The sequence below is a fragment of the Catharus ustulatus genome, chromosome 6 (assembly GCF_009819885.2).
Source record: "Catharus ustulatus isolate bCatUst1 chromosome 6, bCatUst1.pri.v2, whole genome shotgun sequence".
Lineage (NCBI taxonomy): Eukaryota > Metazoa > Chordata > Aves > Passeriformes > Turdidae > Catharus > Catharus ustulatus.
Window position 1 is genome coordinate 38,288,897 of NC_046226.1, and position 19,953 is coordinate 38,308,849.

General features: G+C 38.1%; 1 protein-coding gene across 1 annotated transcript in view; it reads left to right on the forward strand.

Moving 5' to 3' along the window:
* Positions 1-19,953, forward strand: part of LTK (leukocyte receptor tyrosine kinase) — a 121,808-nt gene that overhangs the window by 46,710 nt on the left and 55,145 nt on the right. The gene's annotated exons all lie outside the window — the stretch shown is intronic.

Genomic DNA, 19,953 nt, shown 5'->3' on the forward strand with positions numbered 1-19,953 from the left:
GCTTCAGCCATTCAGAAGTGAGTAGTTCAAGCTAATCTTCTTTGTGATCTGGCTTAGATTTAACACCCAAGTGCTAGGTGCCTGAAGTTGTGAATCCCACTCTTACATATTTGCCGGACACTTTATGGTAAAACATAGTTTAATCTCTCACCAGTATTCTTGTGCATCCTACCTTTTAACAACTTATGCCTATGAAAACTAAATTTTGGCATGGAGCAATTGGAACCTCTCCTTCTGGAAAGGAATTTGGCAGATACAGAGAGGCGGCTTGTGGCAGTGCTTCCATATTTTCCTGGCGGCATTGCAGAGAAATTATAGAGGATGGAATCTTCCATGCTGCTCCACAGAGCTGCTGCCAGGGCACTGGTGGTAGGCATACTGCAAGATGAAGCTTAGCAAAAAATCCTGTATTCATACTCTCCTACAAAAATATAATTTGAGAAATAAAGTGTTTTCTGACAAAGGAAAACCACAAGACTACAAGCTCTTATACAGCTGCATAAATCTGATATGTTAACTGGAAAGTTAAGCTAAAAATTGAAATACTTGTGTTGTAAGGGAAAAGTAGGATGGAGCAAGTTACTGGGGAAATATATTGGGCACTAGTAGCAAATTAGCTGTTTTTAAGGTTATATGAGCAGCATTTCCCTGGTATTAGAATCAATTGCACACCCATTAGTAACCTGTGTCTGGCACAGAGTGTAAACACGAGTACATAAATGTCAGTGATCAGATCAAGTTGTACCTAATGTGATGACAAAGAATTCTCTTTAAAAAGTAGGAAACAGAAAATGCAAAGTTCATATGCTTCTGAAACCCACCGTCCATGAACAGAGCTGGAAGGTCCCTGTGAGGGACATCAGTTTATTATTTGTTTCTATTACATTAAAATCTTCTGAATATCACTGTGGGAGGCAGGAGCTTGCTACCTCATCACTTCCTGGTCTGTTCCCTGGAGACCTATCTTGTTCTTTAATATCTGCACCAGACAGTGGATCATAAAGAATGCAATACTAACAAGTGAACTAATAAATGCTGTTAAAAGGAAAAATCACGACGCAATCAAGAATGTGTTTTCATACAGGTTTAGTCCAAAATATCCCACAAGAAATTTCTTTGCCATGTTTTGGAAAGCTGGTGGAGTATGTCCCTAAAATCACAAACTGGAGGTGTGGTTTTAACTTGGTGGGTTTGGTTCAACTTAAGGGGATGGGAAGACCACAAGGAGTTTAGGATCTGTAGGAAATGTTCATGTGGACAACACCATTATAGTCTCCAAAGATTAAGGAGTGTTTTAAACCAAATTTTTGTTCCAAGAAACATTGTGGTTTTGCCTGTATTTCTATTGTTAATCAGTCAAACCTAATACAGTATTCCTATTATTTTCTTCAAGATTTTAATCAGGATCCAGTATATCATTTGGCTCCCCTTTTACTCTTTTTAAAATGCCAACCAAATGTTCCTTTCTTTGCATACTGAGATACTTTCAGCATTTTGAGCCTTTCTAAAATGAGTGTTATGGCAGAAGCACCACCAGTCAGTTTAAGAACTATTGAGTTCAAGCTCTGTATTTTTAAGCTATTTATTCCTGACGTGGTAGTGCTCTTACATTCTTACATGGCATTCATGTACTGTGGGTTTTTCTCCCCTTGTGAAAATCCCCATCTACTGTTAATGGAATAATTTGCCTTTTCAGAATGATTATTGAGAATTTTATGATTTTTGTTTAGTAAATATTCATGTCTTTACTCCCTCTTGTGCCCTGTGCTACCCAATACTAAGCCAAGTGCACTCAAATCTCCCAGATCTGAGGCACCAGTGTCACGCATAGTGTGCCACTGATTCATCTGTTCTCTATTAGAACCTTCCCTTCCTATGCAGGTTTATAATCCCACAGCAGCTTCTCTAATATCTCAAGGGTTCTGGAAAGGTGTGCACCCAGGAGCTAATTACAGAGACGGATACACCAGTTGCTGGCTCACTGGATATCTTTTAATAATTCGATACTTCTAACCTTGTTGAATGACCTCAGATTGTCTTTCTCCTCTGTATTAGAGAACATACATCGACTTCTTTTATTTCTGTACTGTGGTTATTTTATTGCTCATCTATATCCTTGTGGTTATCTGATATATATCACTGTCATATGAGAATAAAAGCATCAACCATGACTTCTTAAAATCAGTCATGGAAGTTTAGTGCATGCATCAGCAAAGAAAAGGGTGAAGGGTTTAGGAAAAATGTTAGTAGATTTGTCAGCACTTACAGCTGTTGTATATATGATCACATAGATATTGGAATTGATGCACTAAGGTACATCAAAACACCAGGTGTCTGATTACTACAAACTCTGCAACACAGAAATGAGTGTTAATTCTTGACTGGGAAGAACGATGGGAAGAGGATCAGTGTTGAATTCTGTGCTGCAATGTGCCACCAAAAAAGCCTGAGAGTCACCAGGAATGGTTAGACAGCATCTGCTATACTTCATAGCAGAAATATTGCAAAAATATATGGTTTACATGGAAGTAGGTGAATCAGTAGCAAGACTTTAAATGGAAAAGATTCCGAACATGTTAACATCTAAGCATATCCATTTTTAGGTTACTATAATCAAAATTATATAAAAAGAAGTTCTGGTAGCATAACAGGGCTTTGATGTGCCTGATGAAAGACTAAATTAAGCAAGGTGTTTCATTATTTTTCACAAAATTGGGGAATTGGGGTAATTTTGAAATTAATGAAAAGCATTGAATGGAACATTGAGTATTAACTGCTGACTTCATGAGGATAAATTCATTAACATTGACAATAGCAAAATAGAATTGTGACTAGACTGAGGAAAGAAAACTTTAGAGACTAAGTGATGTATGTCTGTTCATGGGCGGAAATTACTAAACACTCAAAGCTTGTGCTACAGATACTGTGTGTGTTTCACACACAGAATGTGTGTTTCATAAAACAAACACAACGTTGCAGAAGTACTTGCTGGGAATAGAGAACACAGGTTGTCTTAGAAGCATGCTTGAAAACAGACAAGGTGTTACTTAATGGAGGGGTTAACATGAACATGAGCTTTGGGTTTGATTAGGCTGATGTCTAGTTCCAGGCCTGCCTCTCCCTCCCAAAATAAATCTGCGTCTGAATGATGGGAACAAGTTTAAATAGAAGGCTTAGGAAGGGGGCTATTTCCAGCAGTACCCATTTCTGGAGAAAATGGCAGCATTAAAAAACCAAAATGATCTAATATATGCGTTTAAGAGAGTATTTTGTGCAACTGGCCATACTTCCAAGCATAAAAATGTGCTGTGCATAACAGTATAAAGTTGCTGTATATTTAATGACAGTATACAGTAAATGATTATGTGAAAACATAATATAGCATGCAACCAGAAATCTCATATCTTAGCCTCAGCAGACAACTTACTGAGAAAAAGACAGAAACTGCTCCATTTCTTCAGTGTCAGTCCTGTTGATGTTGCAAGTAAATATCAAGGTTAAGAAATATGGAGCCAGCTCAGGAAGCTACACTAAATTCCTAGCAGTGTTAGTCTACTCGAAAGAAACAGGAAAGGTTTCCTTTTATTAGCTGTTACTCCAGCTTATTTGCAACTGAATTGGAACAATTCCTAGCCAAATGCATCTGGATAAACTTTAATTTATATAAATTAAATGACACTGAAAAAGTTGAGAGCAAAATTTATTCTCTCAATTCAACTGAGGCTTTCTCTACTTCCCTCAGTTTCTCAGGTTCAGTGATAGGGTGGTGGTTAAGAGGTTTGTGAACATGCCCATGAGCTTTTGGGAAGGTTGATTTATTTATTTTCAGAGCTGCTAGTAGGCTGTATTAATTTTGAATTTGGGTGAGGAATGGAAAGCAATGGTTCAGCCGTGAGTTATCCCTCAGCATTCTGGGATCCTTTCAAATCAAGTTCATACTGTCTGTACTGCCCAACTGTTACTCCAAAGAAAGAAGGAAAGGAGCATCCTCCACATTATTTTCATTTCACCCCAGCTGAATAATGCTTTTGTCACATTCATGGCACTGTGTGATCTTTTGACAGTGTCATTGGGGTTTTCTGTGGAGAGACAGGCCCAGCTTTGGCAGGCAAGTGCCAAGGTACTGTGGGTTTGTTTGTTTTAGATGTGTTTTAAAACTCAAAAGGCTAAGGTAGCCAAAAGCAGGCATTTTACAAGAGAATCAGCTCACACCAGCTGTTTCTAGGATGCAGAAGTCGCTTATCTATCCCTGGATTTGATACAACAAGGTTCCTAAATCCCTTAGCAAGTGGAAGTCCAAGCCAGACCTGATAACTTTTATTTATTTTTATTATTCAATGAAAAATTATGCTTGTTAGGGGCTTTTCCTCATGATTCACCACTCATATCAGCAAAAAAAATATCTCCAGTTCACTTTTGTTGGCTGGGAAGTTAAAACATTTGTCCTTGGGTGTATCATGGAACAGTTCAGTCCTGAAACGCTGAGATTCATCCCACCTAGCCTGTCCAGAGAGGATTCAATTCTGTCACTAAGCCACAGCTGGCAGACATGCAATGAACTGCTTTTTAGAGGTACTGCTCTCCGCCCAGTGTCTGCACAGGAGCCTCTAGACAGATTGGGTGGTTTGGACACTTCTCCATCTAGAGAAAAATAATATCATTTCACTTCTAGTTTTTGTTTTCATCACAAGCTATTGCTCTGTTTGGTACCAGTTACCTCTGTCATCTGCATTAAAGCTTTCAAGATGGCAAAGAAAAACCCTCCAAATCTGAGTCTCATTCTGTCTTTCTCTAACCTTGAAGTATAGAAACTTCCTTGTTCGTTACCCTACAGAAATATGTGGAGTGTCAGTATGCTTGAAATGGTGGGAAACAACGCTGTTAATAGTTCCCTGCAAGTAAATGGGGACTGGATAGGACTTCTGGAAGCCAGTGAGGAGGTGAAGAATTGTTATTCAGAGGTAGTACTGTGAGCTAATGGCCTGTTTCAAAAATGACTTTCATTAAACGTTTAGGGTTTGTATACAATATCAGAGGTAAGAGTCTGTATAACAACAATGTGATAGAAGAAACTTTCTGCTCTCTTAAAACTTGTTTATGGGTTTGAATTCATCTTGCACTGTTGTGTTCCACAGCAGCTGCACCACGACCACTGTGCTAGAACAGAACCAAGGTGCAGCTTCAGATCAAAGGCAAACTGCCATCGCTTTCAATCTCCTGGCAGAGGATTGATGAAAAGCAATTCTGTGTGTTAACTTTGTGATTTGATTTGATTAGCTGATGCATTCATTCGGTGATTTCAGAATTTGATTATCTAAGACACCACCATTAACCTATTTGATTTATTGATCCATATTCTTTGTGACCTGGCTATAGTTAGATTTTAATTTAGAGAATTTAAACTAGTTTAGGCCTAGTAATATCTTGATTTGTTCTTAGTATTTCCTTACTAATTTTTAGAGAGAAAATCTCTGCAGAGTGCATAGATCTATGTTTTGTGTATTATTTGTTCTTTAAAATCCAGAAGCCTTCAGGGAAAAAATGTAATTTAGTTCTGGTGTTTGAAAGATATGACTCTCTTTAAATTAAATCCTTTGTTCCCTCATATTGCACAATATTTCAAGCAGCAGGGAAGTAATACCCAGTAAGTTGCAGTTTGCTCATTATAAAATCTAAAATTAACTAATAGCAGGTAATTATCCACAAACTGTCAGTCACTCATTTCAGTAAATCTCTTAAATTCATCAGTTCATACCCATAAACTCCAGTCCTTACTGTACTGTGAACTGAGTTAGCAGAAATATAATTAGCTAAAGAAAATAGCATCTAAAATCCCAGCATTAGTTCCACTGAAATATCATAATGATGCTCAAAATGAATCATCAAATTCACTTATTTGGAGACCTGGTTGGAGGTCAAAAGCTTTTATATTTAACAGGCATCTTCAGTGAAAGTCAATTAATCCTGAGATGGTTGCGAGTGAATGCAGTGTGCAAAGGAGCCAGAACAGAGAGAAAGCTACAAAAATGTCATCCCTGGGGGGAGTTCAGACTGGATTTCAGCAGAGAGGTGAAAGGCTCCTACAGATGAAGGGTGGTTCTGAAGGAAGTGGGAATATGTTAAATGTCTAGGAGGGCACTTTGTTGCTGGAGAATATGCAGAACATTGCAAAGTATTGCTGTGTCACTAATGCTGAAGCAAACCTGCAGCCAGAATTCTTCATGGCTGTGTCTGGTTTGGTGTTCATGCCAGACTACATGGACTTATGTAATGGTGGTGTAGCCTGCCAAGGCAAGGATTCCCCAAGTGTGTGACTTACTGACAGCAAATTTACTTGAGCAGCCAAACCTACTGCAAAGAACCAGAGGACTGCAGGACCTGTTGAGTCCCTTGGGTTACTGAGTGCCACAGATCCAGTCATGAGAATTTAGATGACAAAAGACCACAAAACATTCAACCTATGCCAGGAGCACTCAAAATGGGAAAAAAAAAAAAAAAAAAAAAAAAAGATGCAAGAGCTGGCTGAGACACTAAACTCCTGAATCTGAGGCAATGGAGGAGAGTTGCCTGACCAGTTTTCTGACCCCGGCCAAGTGTCAGGGCCAATAATTAAATCTGATTGCTTTTTCATGTGCCAATTGCAGAATTCCACTTGAAAAAGATAGTTGCTTCATTAAATAGTGATTTGGTTTGAATTGTGTCACAAAGACTGCTGTAGTATTGCAGGAGTGACAAAATGGGTAACAGGACATGAGCTCTGATTGTGGGAGTAACAAAAGGTAATAGTAACAGCATAAGTTCTTTTCACTAGCTCGATTTTTCTAGACATCTGAAATCAATTTTGGACAGCTTAAGTAAGAGTATCCCACAAACTAAGATTCTTCCTGTTTAATGGAATATGCTGAAAGGAGATTACTTTGATTAAAAATACTGGTTTAAAACTTTCCAAGCAAATTATTCTATATACCAGACCTACCAGCAAGGAAACAAAGTACTAACTGTGCAGCATGCCTGTTGCCCTGATTTTTAAGATAATAAAGAAATTAGGGTCATCATTCTTTGCTCCTCTGTAACTCAGTTATTAGACTGATTTCTAAAGAAAGAGCAGGCTTAAGATCTAATACCAATAACAATATTTTCCATGAATGTCTCTGCTAATGGCATAATGCAATGAAAAAGATGTACTTTTTTTGCTGACTCCCATCCTACAAGCTGCAAGTTCAATTGGATGTTCACTGATCTGTCTCTTTCCTTCCCCGTGTCAAATAGCCATAGTACAGGAAATGGCAGATGCAGCATGGGCAGAAGAACCTTTATTCACTCTTAGTTTATGTGTTGAATGCAAAAACCATCAAGACAGGTTAGAGAAAATTGATCATATGAATAAAATTAGATTCTGCCTGACTACAGGTTTTCATTACTTTCTCTTTTGCAAAAAGCAAAAGGGGCAGGATCTCGGTCACTAGTGTATGCAGACACACACAGAGGTGTATTTACATGTGTGCTCAGGGGTACCTCCAGGTAAAGGCTATAGTAATGTGTGAACTGCAAGTAACAATACACACTCAGATACTGCCTTCTTGTTTGGAAGCCCACCATGATTACAGTGTGATGTATTTTTCCCTCACCAGTGTGTTTAATAAAGAGTGGTGGGTGGGGCTTCTGAGCAAAATAATTCTGAGGAAATCATTATTGTATAGCGAAATGCAGATGCTACTGCTCTGAAAAGGCAGAGATCTTGTACTCCTTTACATGGTTTTCCAAGGTCTAGCAGCTACAGCCTTTGGCTGCCTGAAAACAAGAACCTGATCAGCGGCTGCTTGTGAATGAGAATGTAGCTTTGCTACCATATAGTCAGTTCTATTAAGTACACTTTACCACTAACACTCCTGTTATGTTCTGTAATTTCCAGCAGGTACCATATCTTCTGTTTGGTAAAACAGGAATTGATGACACAGCTTGTGACAGCTGGAGACAATTCACTTTGGGACTCCAGTGATGTATTCTCGAAACAGTGGGCATCACTACCTGAGGCTTGTTTCCCCAGGTTCTTAAAATCAAAACAAAACAACCCCAAATGAACACAAAACAACAAAAACAACCCACAAATAAAACCCCAAAACACCCCCCAAAAACCAAAAGACAAACAAAAACGTTTTCTATTTGAGTGCAGTTTGGTTGTGTATGCCTCTTCTCTCATAGGAGCTTATTCTTTTTCTCTCCATGCGGCTTTATTTGCAGTGCTATTTCTTCATTATTACTTATCTGAGAATGTGAGGTGTGAGCTGGGAATTTGGCTTGCTCTACATTAGATAGAGCCTGACTCTAATTACCTGTATTATCTCTGTGGAATGTATTATTGGTCAGAGCTTCTGCCTGTGCCTAGACTGTTAATAATCCATGGAAGAGCTGAGAATGGGACCCAGTTCTTCAGGTCTTAAGGGTTTCTCTTCCCACCCTGAATTTCATAACAGATGTTTCATACAACTCTAAGAAATCACAGTCTCATATAGCTTAAAAAGAGGTGGCCAGCAGCCAACTTTCAAATAAACAACCTCTGCTCTTTCATTAAAAGAAAACATTATCATAATATTAAATTTCATGTCAAATGGTGAAGGTATCTTTCCTTGTGTACAAGATATTATCCTTTGAAGTCACAGAGCCCAGAGTGATTTTCACACGAGGGTGACCAAGTAGGAAAGAGGGATAAAGTAAATAAAACAGTAACACTGGTTGCTTTTCACATTCCTCTCCTGGTTATAGAAACACATGTGTTTGGATAACAAGTTTCTTGTTACCCACATCATCTTCTTCCCCTGAACTTTATTGCCCTATATTCTTTATTTATTATCTAGGATATGTTACCTTTCTGGTGTGCTTCTCCATATTGACAAAAAAGTTTAATATTGCAACTATATCTTGGTGAAATATTTTGAAGATAGGTATTCTGTCCAAACTCTTGTTGATGCTGTAGTAGGAAAGAGCAGGAAGCTTGCCAATGAATCTAATTGAGATAAAGGAGAAATTTCATGAAAGAGCTGATGAAAAGATAATTTTTATCCTGATGCTATGTAGCAAACTTTTAGGTGAAAGAGATGACTGGCAATTAATCTTACTGACTATTGCTATTTTTCTTCTTTTTCAAATGATGCAAATGAAATTTCTCACTCATAACACACCAGTACTTTGCAGAATAAAGGAAAGTAAGGAAAGTGACCTGGCAAAGCAGTGTAAGAGTCTGCCTCGTCCTCTCTTTGCACCAATAACTTATTTGGACTTTGGTTTCACACAGTTTCTTGTCCCCTGACCCTTCCAGCTCAGTTGGGGGTTATTTCTGGGGCTGAGAAGTGTTTTTGTTGGCAGCTACGGATTGACAGTGTGGATCACCAAGTATCACAATGTATTCAGCATTCTAGATGCTACAAGAAAAATAAATCTGTTTGTCCTTGAGTTTATTTTGGCTTTTTGGGGGCCAAACAAACTCTTAAAAATTCTGCACACCTGCTTTTAATCTTTATTGTACAGCTGCTATCCTTTAAAGTTTGCTATTGACTGTGTCTTGAGAATTCTGATACTCACTTCTGCTAACTGGGGAACTGAGTGACATTCTTAGTGAAGTCTTGTTGTTCTGTTTCCCAGCATGTTAATATTTTAACTACCCACCAGTTCATTTTTCTACAGAGGTAAAGACATCAAGTATAGGCAGTAACAACTGCATTCTCCCTTCTTTTGTGAGTCTGAACTGGTAAGTAATGTATGATACATTGCAATAACTATCATGTCAAAATACTTTGTTCAACTAACCTTGGTGCATTTGAAATTCTTGTTCAAATTAATTAACCAAAATGAGACCGTAGACATAACTATAGTAATCAAAAGGCTACAGTGTTTTGCTCTCTTAATAATGTGAAACTTGACTACAGAAAAAAAAAAATAATAGCACTAGCTCAGTAATAATATGTGTAATTTCTAAACAGATCTCTCTTACAATTATTGCAATAATATCATTGCTCTAACACGTCTCTCATTCTGCACTCCATGGTCTGTACCTACTGCTGACTCCTGCTGTGGATGCTTTTTTTCATCAAGAGTATTTTTGTTATGTCTGATAAGAGTTTCGAGCCTCATTCTTATACTTTAACACTCAGATCAATACTTTAAATCACCCATCATGCTTCTGATACAAGATTATATTTCAGTGTTGTCAGGAAGATTGTAGCTGGGAACTTTTCCTGTTGCAAGAATTCCTGCTTTCTTTACAAAAATTCTTTGTTTACCAGCACAACATTAGGTGTAACCATGTAAATGTTCTTATAGCATTGATAGTTTAACAGCATTTTCCACAGTCTCCTAGGAAAAAATCCGCTATCTGGTACCTCTGTATCTCCTCCCCATTTATTAACCACTCTGCTCAAGCTATATATGGATGGGTGGGTTGGTGGCTTTTTCTTTTTGTTTTAAAATTGCTTTTGGGGAGGGAGGGAGATTCTTGGGTTTGATTAATTTATTTATTTAATGATGAATTGCAATATCTATGAGCTATACTTTTGCTAGGTTTATTTAGATCTTTCCTAATCCCTTGCTCCTCCTTGGATTGAGACGAACATCATCTCTGGGGTAGCCTCTGGAGCGATTAAAGATGAGTAGAAGTGACTAATTAGCTTGCTCTTGGAATCTTTGGTCTTTCTGTAGGGGTAGTATAACTTTCTTCTTCTTCCCTCTTTGTTTCTCATTAAAAGAAGCTGAGAGGAGAGATACTTAAAAATAATAGATAAAGGCAACGATAACCTAGTCTTTTTTATAAAGCAGTCAATCATCAGTAACGGTGCTGAAAGAAAAGGAGATAGAGAAAGTGAAGTGTTATATGATTACTACTGATTCCACAAGGAGGATTTTGTAATTTAGAAGAGAAAATACAGTATGCCCAATAGCAGGAAAGTACTAAAAATTTTTTTTCTATTTTTTCTGCTTAAACATTACTTTTTTCAACTTAAAACATGTCATTTGATTCTTTCCCAAAGGGGCTACATTTGTAACTGCCACATTTTGGAAACAGCTGTGTATGTTGAGCTTGTTGGTTTATATATCCTGTATTCAATTTAATATCTCAGTGTATTCTCATTGTTAAAAGGAGTTGTGGTGAATTATTTTTCTTGTTTCACTGCTGAGCAGTCTTGTCCAAATGAATTTGTGCATATGAATATACATTTGTGTGTGAAGGTAGAGTGCACAACTGTGCATGACTTCTTCAAGGTAAAACAATTGAGAAGAACTTGGCATGCAGTTTCTGCATGGGGTTTTGACTATTAACATGGGAACCAGCCAGGAGCATGCAGGTTTTTAGACATTTCTCTTCTATTATCAGTACTCTCTCAGTGTTGCAGAACTCACTGGCAGCCATGTGCTCTTCAGCAGTGAATGGATTTTAGTAAGTTTTAATGAAACTAGGAGATTGTGTTGTTTCTGATACAAAGTGGATGGAATTATCTGCTGTGTATGAATCAATTTCTGATCCTTAAATAATCTCCAAACAGATTCATCAGAAGTAGAATGCTGGAGAAAAGCTTGTACATTTTATTGACCGAAAGACCTGGAGAAGGAATTAGTGTTGGCTGTTATTTCTTCCTTGTCCAGGTGAACCAGGAGAGCTGATAAGACAACAGTAACCAAGATTTTGCATTCCACTTTTCCTTTGCTTTGACAAAAGCACCTTCCCCAAGAGGTTGATCCCATCATGTGTATTATTCCACAGAGTGGCTCAGAGCATTAATAGCAGGATGGGACTGGGGACACTTTCCTTGAGTATTGTCTTCTCAACAAAGCTGTACCTTGAGAGCCTCTGTTCCTGTCTGGGAAGGGCTACCAGACAAAGGAGTGCATTAAAAAAATCTGCTTTTAGTGATACATGGGCACCCTTGTAGCTGTTCTGCACTGCTGTGCAAGGGTTGAGTACTCAAAGGGGAATCCTTAGATGATGAAGAGCTGCTGACACTTATCCTTGTGTCAAAAGTAGATCAAGGGAAAGAAGTGCAGGAAATGTGTCTTTGTGCTTGGACAGCCTCTGTGAGCAAAGCAGCCCCTGAGGGATTCTTAAAGCAGTGCATACATTTCGAGCATTCCTAAGGCTCTTACTAGTAAAACAAGGGTGGAAAGGGACATTAAGTAATCTCGAAGATCAGTGGAGCTCAAGGACAGGTTAAAGTCACTTTTGTCCTCTCCACTTATGTTGTGTGAAATCAAGTAATTGAAAATAATTTAAATTTTACTAAATTTAATTCTACAGGATCAATTTCATATTCATTGTAATAATTTAATCAAGACCTGGATCTGAAAATTGTATTTCTTTCACTTTCTTGCTGGTACACAAATCCTCTTTTTCTGTGAAATGTTGCAGTCCTGTTACATGAAGGTGAAGGGTGGGGAGACAGAGCTCCTGCCACAGTTTACAGAATGCAGAGGCATCCTGAAGCTGGCAGCTGAGCATCTCCTGAAGGACACGTGTCTAGTAATTAGGTATCCCATTTCTCTCTCACCTAATTTTGCTGGTTTCTCTGAGCGACTTGCAGATTTACATTTTTTTAATCTTAGCATATGAGTTTGTTAAAAACTAGATATTCTCCTTCATGGGAAACTGATTTTAGAAATCTTTTTTCATTTGTAACCACGATGAAGACTCAAAATTTTAAATTTTTTTCACAAAATAAATTGTTTTAAATTCATGCCTTATCAAAATTAGTCATTCAGGATGGCAAAGTTTAAGAACATTAAAGTATTTTCCTTCAGCTAGGTATTATATCATTTTACTGTATTAATGTTGCAAACTCTAAACTCAGAGCAGATTACAGAGTGAAGATGACATGTTTCAACCTTAACAAAATGATGTAATATTTTCCACGTAATTATTTGGAAGACACTAGTATTTTCTATTAAGTAATGGAACTGGAATTTCCATACAAACACATGCCATGAAAAAAATGGTCACTCAGCATTTTACTGTCATCAGCAGAGAGTGAGACTTCAGGCAGACTTTTGAGGGATTCCATCCCTTCTGCTTTTGTCTCTGCATCCACAAGCTTCACATCTTCCCTCACCTTCCCTTGTGACTGCCTGTCATGCCTGCATGTGTGAATTCACACATCCCTCCTTTTAAGCTGCAATTGAAAAATGCTGTGAGTGCAGTTCTAAAGGAATAAACCAATTCTATTTCTTCCTCTACATTTATGTGCAAGAGCACATCAGTTTGGAAGTGCTGTTCCCTTGGAAGGCAAAATGTATTTCCACCATTTATTCTTGGTTCTTTGTAGCTGCTTGAATTCTTTCATTAAGAATTGGACATGTTCCCCTAAATTTTATTCATTTCAGAGTAATAAATCAAATGTAAGTCAGTCATCCAAGATACATTCCCTCTGGGAGGATGGTTCTTTGGCAATTTGCTGTAAAATAGGTGTCTTAGGGTGCAATTTCATGTCTCTTTTCTCAAATGACAAAGCTAGATTGAAAGGCTTGAGTCCTTCCTATCTCCCCAGCTTGTTGTCCTTCTGATTTTGGCAACAGATAGAGTGGCCTGATGTGAACAAGACTGAAAACATTGAAAGGTTAATCTAAAATGTTTAACCAATGAGAAAGGAACATTTTCCTTAAGAATGGATGGTATATTTATGGCAGAAAAATGAAGATGTATTTTGAGGTTTGAAAAGGAATGAAAAGTTCTTGAAAAATCAAAGAATTTCACTCTTTTTGTTCATTTAACACTTTTGATTCATTTCTTTTTACTTTTCTTCTTTTTCTCACTTCTGTTCTTGGTCAGTTTTCAAGAACCCAGGAAAGTCCATATTTCTCACGGGGAAAACAGTTACGCATCCCTCAAATTACTTAAATTTTTTCCCCCATTAATGTGAATGGAGGAGGAAGGGAGGAAAAGGTACCAGATTAAGAGTTCAGGATGTGGAATTCTTCTGTCTCTGACCTTGGTGTGCCTTTTACATTATGTCATCCCAGCAATGTCCAGCTTTCAGATACAAGTCTGTAGTCAGGCAATGGAATCCTACCAAGAAGAACAAAAGCTGATTGCCAGTGAAGCTGTAGGTCTTATGGACAAATCCCTCTTTTTCAGAACTGACATTCATGCAGCCTGTGATAGCTGTCAGGATCAAGTCTGCACACAGGTAGCAGGAGTACAGTTGGTGCCTCTTCTACCACTCACCCCAGCCTGAACAGAGGAGAGAAAATAAAAAGTGGAATAGAATGGAGTTCTTCCAAACATCTCAAATGTCCTTGGAAAGCTTTGTGCTGTTGTGCAGCATATGATTGGCACTGGGCAGCCTAAAATGAGGTGAGACAGTGCAAAACCAGCCATCATTACCTGTGAGTAATGAACAGTTAGTATTATAAAAATAGACATATGAGTATTGAGCAGCTTAACTATAAAAAGAGAAATCTTTCCATGTTAATGTGGCAATATGTGCACACATATGTGCATGTGTACAACACACAACCAGCAGGATGAAGGATTTCAAGAAGTGGTTTTGGCATCCTATTTCTCACTAGTAATTAAAATAGTAATTTAGATCTATTTCAGTAGGTGTAGATGCACACTGAAAACTGAATAATTAGCAAGTTGCTATTCAAAGGTAATATGCCAAAGTTAGGGAAGTAGTATTGAGAGGAGAACCCAGGAACTTCACCTTAAATTCTATTCAATAGGTGAGGTAAAATATAGATGAGAGAAAAATACAGGTGGCATGGGCAAAACTTTTTCTGGGTGAGTTTTCTCTAGTAATGTTGCACAGGGGTGGAAAGCTGCAATGTGCTGTGCTTAGTGCCAGAGCTTCACAAGTCTTTGCTTTTGAAGGGAGACACAGTGATTTTATTACAAACAAGTATCTGATGCATAAAGGGATGAGGATGCACTCTACAAAGCATTGGGGAGAATAAAGAGTGGTTGCACAAAATTATTCAGGAAACACCACTATCCAGGGAAGGAACTGGCCACTGAGTGACTGAATAAAGAAAGCGAGGAAATGTGAGACAAAGCAGCATTCTGTGGATCTAGGGGCAGCCAGGAAGCAGCTTGCTGTGAGCAGCAGGAGAGGGGACTGTAGGAATTTTGTACAACTGTAAATGTCTAGTCGTTCAGTATGTCATGGAAACTGCAGATGATCTTTGGCAATCCAAGTGAAAATTATAACAGGGACTTACTGGTTGTGAAAATCCCTTTGGATCGATCCATTACCACCCTTCAAGGAAGATTCTTGTCAGCAGGTGGGCAAAGAGGTGGCATTCTGTCTCTTGTGGATAGGATGCCAACTGGGATTGCAATATCTGATAAGGTTCTCTGAAGTAAATATCTGCCAACACAGCCACCAAGTATCACCCATGGCATAAATGATTTGGTTTAGTTTTGCAGAATGGAACTAACTTTTAGAAATTTTGTAATGGTGCCAAAGAAGGGTGAACAAGGTATGTTCTTAGACACCATTCATGCTCTGCATATAAAGCAGGAAGGAAGCTAGAAACCAACCAGACAAATAAAAGTCTGTAAGTATTCTTCTAGCCAGGTAAGTTGTGTGAGACTTGGGTCAATAAAATGCACGTCTGTATTCTCCAGTGAGAAGAGACTGTGCAGTTTGACTGGCCTCCAGCTCACTGGAGAGGAAGCAATCTTCCAGACTTGTTAGGACATACTTCTTCACATGGTATTAAATTAGCAGCCAAGGGAAATGATAGAAAAGCAAAAAATAAAAACATTTGCTTAGCAGAGAGGCAAGGTATTGAGAATAAAATTAAACAAGGCCCCAAGGACCGAAAGAGGAGTTCTCCAACTGCCTGTGAGCAGCATGATGAGGCTGGCTAATAAGCAAGTGGCAGTGAAATGCAATTACTAACTTCTAAACCTACAGTGCTGATAAACTGGAATTTCTCTGATTAGGAGGGAGAATTCCTGTGACTGAAATCAAAGGGCAGAAGTAAGTTTGGAACAGTGTTGTATAGCTAAAATGACACTGCCCCTTTCCCCAGTCATTGGACAGAATGATCTTGAAGGTCAATTAATAACTAAAATAAATGTCAATGAGATTGCTGATGACTGCTATACACTGTCAAATCCAATAAAGATCTGGATGAGATAGTGACTAGCATGTTGTGTTTAAGGGGAGGGAAAAACAGTCTTTTTTTCCGTGTGTGTGTGTATCTGTATGTGAAGCCTTCAACAAAAGTGGCATATTGGAGGTTTCATTCTGCTAGCATGGGAACATATTTGCAGATATTGAATAGATGACACTATCAGAATGAAAATTCCCCTGTCACTTGTTAGGATAATATCTTGGATCCATTCTCAGCAGATAAAGAATTGAGATAAGAATTGAGATCAGAACCAAATTCGGATGTTCCACAAGTGGAAGTGGCTGTGGCTTGAGTACACCTTTCTTGGAAACAGAATAAAAATCTGAAGTGGTCTGATATATACTTCAGCTGAGATATTCAAATAAATGGACTTTTGTCCCTAAATAACACCTGGAAGTGCTATAACTTGGTAGTTCCAGAAGAGGTAAATCTCTCAGCATTTAAAACTGTGCCAAAGGAGCTCAGCTGAAGGAAGGTTCATGGACAGAAAGATTCAAATAATAATTGAGTTGCTTGTGCAAACAGTTAGAAAGCTACAAGCCCATAGCTGATGGGAGGCGGGGGGGGCTATGCTGTTATAAAAAATAAGGAAAATACTACATTGCTTGCACTAAAAGGAAGTTGAAAAGTTGAAAGTTTATCTATGGATGAAAATAGCAAAAGAAATTACAACTGGTTGAGACAGCTTCTGTTCAAGAATTTTGAAAGAACTAGTTAAAGAACTGTGAAAGATATCCATGTATTGATATTTTCAGTAAGTGTATCAGGATACTGAGGAAATTCTGCAGAACTGGAAGAAGGTTAATGCTGCATTAGTATTGAAAAAAGGCAAATGAAATAAACTGGATCATAGTATTTAATTACTCTGCTCTAGTCCTGCAATGTAAAACTGCTAGGTGGTATGAAGATCGCTGCCTTATATCAGTCTGAGTAAAAATACCAGAATATTTTATATAGGATCAAACAGCTAGAAAAGGGTTTATAATTGCTTCTTAATCTAAAGGGTTTATTTGAAAAGATACCTTGTTGCAGTGCCAGTTTGTCAAATGAGTTTAGCAGTGTGACAAAAGTCCTGTAGGACATTCTACCTTCAGTCGCGTTCTTACGTTGATAACTCTGCACGTGTACTTAAGTGAGTGCCTGGTGCCAATTGCTGTGTCACATTTTAGTTTAAAACACAAGTATAAACAGCAATCATTGTCAATTAACTCTACCTGTAAACTTCCTGTAAGTGTAAGCTCTGGTAAGTAAATGTTCTATTTTGGAGTTTAGGAATAAGTCAGAAGACAACATTAAAACCATACTGATGATCTGCTGATAATTTACAGATTTGGCATAGGGAAAAAAAAAAGGCAGAGTTCAACTCACCAATGGAACTAGGTATCTCAAAGAGAACTAACACAGTAGAGGGTGGGAATACAGGTTCTGGAAGGAAATCTATCACAGAGACTCTTGATGTCATGGTAGGCAGTCGACTAAAATAATTTATTTTGGGCCAAAATTAAATTGGTGAATGATTAACAGGGAGATCTCAGGAAAGAGAGAATGGCCATTCTGCATAGCATGACATTAGTGTGCACTGGTGTCTCTTTCTGCCTTTTTCCCTGAAAAATTGGAGAGGGCTCTAGAACATCCTGAAGTAGCACCTTGTAAGCCTTTGTAAAACTGTATTTTGTTGTGTTGCTCCCCTTTTGACCATTACCTGCAATCTGTCCAGAGAGAGTACAACACGAGTGATGAAGTAAGCTAGGGAATTGGGGTTGAACCAAATAATGAGCAAAGAATAAGAGAGTTTAATAGCAAGCAGCAGGAGATCCCAGTGATATTTTCAAAGAGCAAGGTTAATAACTTAAGGCTGTAAATACTCATGAATGAGAGAGGTTATTTATTGAGCTGAAAGTGGAAGGTTTAGGATCACTGAAAAATACTTGAATAGGTAGCAAAGAGTCTTCTTTAGGCTTAGGGACTTCCTGACAGAGCTGTTGGTCTATACATTAATCTTCTCAGAGAAACAGCGAGAAATATTGAGTTGCTGTTTTGATAATAGGAGAATACCACTAGAAAGTGCTCCAAAGGAAATTCCCGTTTTGTCAGAGAGATGTCTTGCTGATCTGAAATTGATTTCCCATCAGGAATTCTAGAAGTATTTTCCGTAATTTTCTTCTCTTCTGCAAGGTAACAACAGAATTCAGGAGAAAAATCACCCCTGCAGGTATCTTCATGCTTTTTATTTTCTGTAAAATAGTGAAAGACCTCCTCAGAATCGGAGGTTTCTTATTTTATTGAAAGAGAGGAGTTGTGCAGTGCTGTTAAAAGATCCCATCTTTTTCCTGTGGCAGTTGAATATGTTACACTGTTTCTTCCTGATCATTATATGTTCCTTAATTACAGACTTGGCTTAAAATCATTAATCTCCTTTCTCTCCATCTTATAATTCTTTTCACTTAAACAATTGACTTTTGCTGATCAAGACAGAGAAATCATGGAGGTGAAAAGTAGTAGTCATTACTATTTTTTTCATGCTGATATTTATGTAATACAAAAATTATATGCAAATGTGTGTGAAAGGACATGAAGTGGGATTATCAGAAGTGTCTGTGGATTATCAGAAGCATCTTAGTGACTATGTGCACTTGAGTTTTAAGTCAATTGAAGAAGTTGAATAAATGAGAAAGAAAAACAATTGAGATATAAAATAAGAGCATAATCTGGACTAGAGGCTGCTACTGTGAATCCTCTTCTGCTCTGTCATAGGCATAAATTCTTTGCTCTGATGAAATGAATGAATGGGGAACTATTTCTGTGGGTGCATATGAACAAACACCCTGTCCATCACTGAGTCTAGGGTCTTCTCAAGCATACTTGGTCAGTGAACTCAGCTGTAATGACTGCCCTTCCTTCCCTCAGATGTCCAGTTAGATAAGTGGTATCTTCCCAGTACAGGTGAATACATTAGAACGAACTCTGGAAGTTTTTTGCCCAAACTGAGTATGGTGTTAATGTTGTTTTGTATCTTATTTGTCTCAGCCACCACCAAAGGCAATGGAGGTATTTTACACATTGAGAGAGTAAATTCATGTTTCAAGGAGCTTAGGGCTCCACTGCTGGTAGTCTGCCAATGGATCTGGTGTTAATGAAAAGCAAGAGGAACATCCCAAAGGTGTTTGTAGGGAATGGGGGTGGGGTGTGACTACGTGAAATATTTTGTTTTAGTTGTGTTGGGAAAAATGTCTCTAGCAGAACTTCAGCTATGACTGTGCCATGTTTGTGGGTCCCAGGCTATTTCCAAAGTATACAAGCAGCTTGGAGTGTGTGAGGAGACGAGTGGGTGGAACAGACTTCACAGAAAACCCTGAGGAAGTAAATAATGAAGCTGCAGCAGTGCTGAGCAAAGATTGGGAGATAGAGAACTCAGCAATATCTCAAAAGACACAGAGCATAAGTTGGGAGGAGCAGACTTCAGTTGTCAAATCCCTTTACATAGCAGAATTTCTTTTAATAAAATGGAATAGATTTGTTAGCAGTATATGATTGTTTCTTAGCACAGATTTTTCATAAGGCAACACTTTCATAGGTCTGGCTAAACTTTGGCCACATAATTCCCATTCTTTTTGAGGATTTCATCCTGTTATTGAAGATACCTTGCTATCAAGGCAGTGCCTGTGCCTTATATGCAATGTAAAATCAACTTTTCCAATAATAATGTCCCTAAATATTTGGAAACAGGAAGGAAAAAAATACAGTGTTCAACAATTGATCTGTGGAGACCCCAAATCTGTCATCAGTATACAGCATGTGTCTGCTGCAACATGAGGCTGTTCTATTCTAAAA